General features: G+C 36.8%; 1 non-coding gene across 1 annotated transcript; it reads right to left on the bottom strand.

Moving 5' to 3' along the window:
• Positions 1 to 4,103: 4,103 nt before the first annotated feature.
• On the bottom strand, positions 4,104 to 4,189 carry TRNAM-CAU (transfer RNA methionine (anticodon CAU)). The gene is given in 2 exon segments: positions 4,104 to 4,139; positions 4,152 to 4,189. It is a non-coding gene; the product is annotated as a tRNA-Met (tRNA).
• Between the last annotated feature and the right edge of the window lie 542 nt (positions 4,190 to 4,731).

The following is a 4,731-nucleotide window of genomic DNA, read 5'->3' as shown; positions in this document are numbered from 1 at the left end:
CTCATGCACAAAATGGTATAGCTGAGAGAAAAATTAGACATGTCATTGACACATGCCTTACTTTGTTAGCCAATGCATCTTTACCTCTAAAATTCTAGAACTATGCCATGATACACAGCATTAGGCTAATCAACTACTTACCCACCAAAATACTGAACAACAATTCACCCTATTTCTTGTTCTACAAGAAACAACCTGTCTATAAAGCATTACGCATCTTTGGCAGTGGTATCTATCCTCTTCTTCGTCCATACAACCAGCACAAATTTGATTTTCGCTCCAAGCTATGTGTCTACCTTGGTCCATCAGAAAATCATTCTGGGGATATTTGTCTTGAGTATGCCACTGGACGCATATACATCTGCAAATTTGTGCAGCACAATGAAAAAGTATTTCCTGCATCAGCAGTCACTGCATCATCACCTTCATCTAGCAACTCAGGGGTAAGCACATCGTGTCAACTACCATCTTTACTCGGCCCGTATCCAGGTAATTTCTCTAATCCCGATCCTATATTATCTACTTCTAACTCAATTCCATGCTCCCAACCCATCACACCTGTCCACTCTGGACCTCATCCTGGTACTCCAATTACTCCCCCTGACTCTGAAGCCACAAACACTGCTCCATTAGCTCCACGTCAATGTTTGTCACCAGTGGTCACTACTGCATCAACACCTGTTCCTCAGAATGATCCTAGCACACCAGTTGATGCTGTGAACATCACCACACCGGAAATACAAAATGCAGTACCTCATGAAGAGAACATCATGCCACAAACAGAGTCTCCTCCTCCTGAAACTGCACCACCTGCTCCTATTCCAACTGAAAGGCCCAGACCTTGCAATGCACTGCTGATTGGTCCAAGACAACATTATATGCAACTTCGACAGTCGTCTCTTCACTCAAGAGGACGGTTTGAGGGATTTTTAGCTACACATCCAAATGGCACAGTGGATCCTACATGCTTCAGTAAAGCCAACAAACAACCTGAATGGCGTACAACAATGTCTGAAGAGATTCAAGCTCTTCTGAACAATGGCACATGGCAACTTGTACCGAGACCACATGATCAGCATGTCATCACCTCCAGGTGGCTCTTTCATACAAAGAAGAAGTCTGATGGAACCATTGATCGTCACAAAGCCCGTTTGGTAGCACGGGGATTCACTCAAAAAGCTGGAATTGACTACAAAGAAACATTCAGTCCAGTAATCAAAGCTACAACCATTAGGTCTGTCTTTGCCATTGCAGCAGCAAACAACTGGTTCATCAATCAGCTGGATGTCTCTAATGCATTTCTTCATGGAAACTTGTCAGAGACAATATATATGGAACAACCGCAGGGTTTTTGGGATAGTGACCGACCATATCATGTCTGTCTTCTCAAAAAGAGTCTTTATAGATTAAAGCAAGCACCACGAGAATGGTTCACACGCCTTCGAACATTCCTCCTCTCCCTTGGGTACAAAATGTCACAGGCTGACAACTCTTTGTTCATCAGACGCACCGACACTGAAAAGACCTACATTCTGTGCTATGTTGATGATATACTCATAACAGGTAACCACCCTGCACACATCACCAACACTATTGCATCCATCGAACATGAGTTTCCCATTCTCAATCTTGGCAAGGCAGAATACTTTCTCGGAATTGAGATCAGGTATGAGAAGGATGGCATTCACATGTGTCAGGCCAAGTATGTGGCTGACATCCTAGACAGAGTGAAGATAAACTCCAAGCCCACACTAACGCCCATGGCCACCACGCCAACACTTTCAAAGGAGCTAGGCACCAGCTTAACATCTGGAGATGAATATCGAAGCATTCTGGGAGCACTTCAATACTTAACATTCACTCGTCCTGACATTGCATTTACAGTTAACAAATTATGTCAGTTTCTGCACTGTCCGACTGATGAGCACTGGAAAGGAGTTAAGAGGGTCTTACGCTATATTCAGGGCACATCAGACTTTGGCATAGTCATGTCCATCAAACCAATACAGCACATCCATTGTTACTCAGATAGTGATTGGGGAGGGTGTCCTGATGATCGACGATCCACGGGTGCCTTCTGTGTTTACCTTGGATCCAGCATTGTATCGTGGCAGACCCGCAAGCAACCCACAATAGCCAGATCCTCAACAGAAAGTGAATACAAGGCAGTGGCAAATGCCACAACAGAACTCCTATGGTTCAAATCTCTTATCTCGGATCTTGGATTTCCCTTACCCACCCCGGTTCAGCTATGGTGTGACAATGTTGGAGCAATTTATCTCACCTCAAATCCAGTTTTCCATGCTCGTACGAAGCACATTGAGCTAGATTATCATTTTGTTCGTGAACAAGTTCACAGAGGTTTTCTCAGTGTCAGATTTATTCCCACCGATGATCAGGTTGCAGACATACTCACCAAGCCGCTAGCTCCGGCTCGCTTCACGATGCTACGCTCTCGCCTCTTTGTTCGTGCCCGCCATCGGCTTGAGGGGGGTGTTAGAGATAATGTTCCTATTATCTCTGTAAATAGATTCTTATCTACTTAGAGTTTCAATTTGTCTATAACCCTAGCTAGGTAGAGTTCTAATACGATTATACTTGTGTATTGTATTCCTATACAAACTACTATTGACTCACTATAAATACAAGGCCTCTGAGCCATAATCACTAAGGTGATTAAAACCATTATTGTGTTATCAACTATCTCTCTCTATCTCCATAATATTCCCGTATATCAAACTATACATTCAACATAAGCTCTTAATCTTTTATTTCGGTACATTAAGCCCTTGATCATTTATTTTTTGTCTCATTAAACCCTTGATGACCAAATCAGTAAGCTGTGAACATCTAATTCTGTTAAAAATACATTATTAACTTCATTTGTATTTGAAATTATTAAAAAAATATTTTTTACAGTTTGAATTAAGGTTTATACAGCTTTTTCTATAGACACATTACACATCCAAAACTGTTTTCAAACAGTTAAAAAAATACAAATTTCGAATGCAAGTACAATAAATAACAGTCTGTTAACCGAATTTTATGTTCAAAATTACTTCTTTTTTTTTGTTATAAATGGGTTAATGAGACCAAAAATAAATAATTAGAGCTTAATTCCTACCAAAAAATAATAATTAGAGCTTGATGTATCCAAATAAAATATTAAAGGCTTAATGAACCCAAGAATGAAAGATCAGGGACCTTATAATTGTTTTTGCCTTGATTTTATTACACGAAGAAAAATGTCATTATCTTGAGTTTTGCTAGGACGAGAATATCATGACGTTATCTCCTTATCTTATAAACTTTGTTTTAGAGAGAAGTACTGATTGGGTACTTTAGTTTCTTCTTTTCAAAATTACTGCAAAATGTCAAATTCAATATCTCCTACCTTAATTTCATAAATTTGTTTTAATAAAGTAATATTTTTTACTTTAAAAAATAAATAAAAAAATAATATTTTTGACTTATTATGAGCTCAATAAAATTTTAATTCTTGGACTCTGAATTTTGATTTTATGAAATTCAACCCATTAATTTGATTTTTAAAAAATATATAATGTCATGGATGAAATCATCTTATTTGGCGTTTATGAAAATATACACTTTTTTTATAGAAAAATTATACACTTTTTAATTGATAAAATTTTGATTTATTATCATTATTATTATTATTTTGTGATTAGTTGTTTTTAACAAGTACGTAAAAAAAACAGTAAGGAATACAACCCACAAATATATAGTAAAACTGTTTACTATATACAAGATTCATGGAGAGATAAAAACGATTATAATAAAAATTAAATTTCATGGTATTAAAAATAAAGGATAGAAAATCAAAATTAAGTGGAAACAAATTCCAAAAGTCAGAGTTTTGGTTTGCAATTCCTAAAAGCTTAAAATTGAGTGAAAGGGCACAATACTTTTTTTAATGACCTTTTGGATTGTAATGGAATCCATATGATATCACTTTCTAATGGTAGGTCCTATTGTATTTGGCCTTTTTAACAAATTGAACCTAAACATTCAAGGAATAAAATTGGTTAGTTAAAAGATTTGTGGTGATTTATTTAAAAAAAAATTGGTTGGGTAAAAAATTATAGGGTGAGAGAGGCTCGAACTCTCGACCTCAGGATTACTCAGAAAGCTATGAGACCTACGCGCTAGCCAACTGCGCCACCACCCCTTATTGATTTGTTTTGTGCATCATATTATAAGAGATATATGAGTTCGTCGGTAATGTCAAACAAGAAACAACACAAGTGTCGACCGTGTAGTACTCACGGAAAACATAAGAAATAGAAAAAGAAAGGTCAATGCTTAATAAGTGTAATGGAGTTTTTTTCATTTTTACATATATGAAAATAAGGTTTGTCTTGTCCTCTGACAGTTTTTTTTTGTTTAATTCTTGTATCAAAAGTTCTTTTTTTTATTAATATATGGCATCATCAAGTAATCTTGAATCGTTGTACGCCAATCTCTCGTTGGAAGATGAGGAGAATGGTGGATTAATTGCGCCATATGAAGATCTTAGTGTTAATCGTCTTGATCTCCATTGGTCCTTTATTGGAATGATTTCCGAAACTGGACGGAAACATATTAATAACATCAAAGAGAGAAAATGAAACTAAATCTTGAATTCATCTTATTGAATGATAGACACAAACCTACTTTATATAGAGAATATAATGAGGTGATGTGGAATGTTCTAGACCACTAGATAATAAC

Source organism: Euphorbia lathyris, chromosome 2 (assembly GCF_963576675.1).
Source record: "Euphorbia lathyris chromosome 2, ddEupLath1.1, whole genome shotgun sequence".
In the NCBI taxonomy this organism is placed as follows: Eukaryota; Viridiplantae; Streptophyta; class Magnoliopsida; order Malpighiales; family Euphorbiaceae; genus Euphorbia; species Euphorbia lathyris.
The sequence above is the reverse complement of the archived record's forward strand: the minus strand, read 5'-3'. Positions and strand labels throughout refer to the sequence as shown.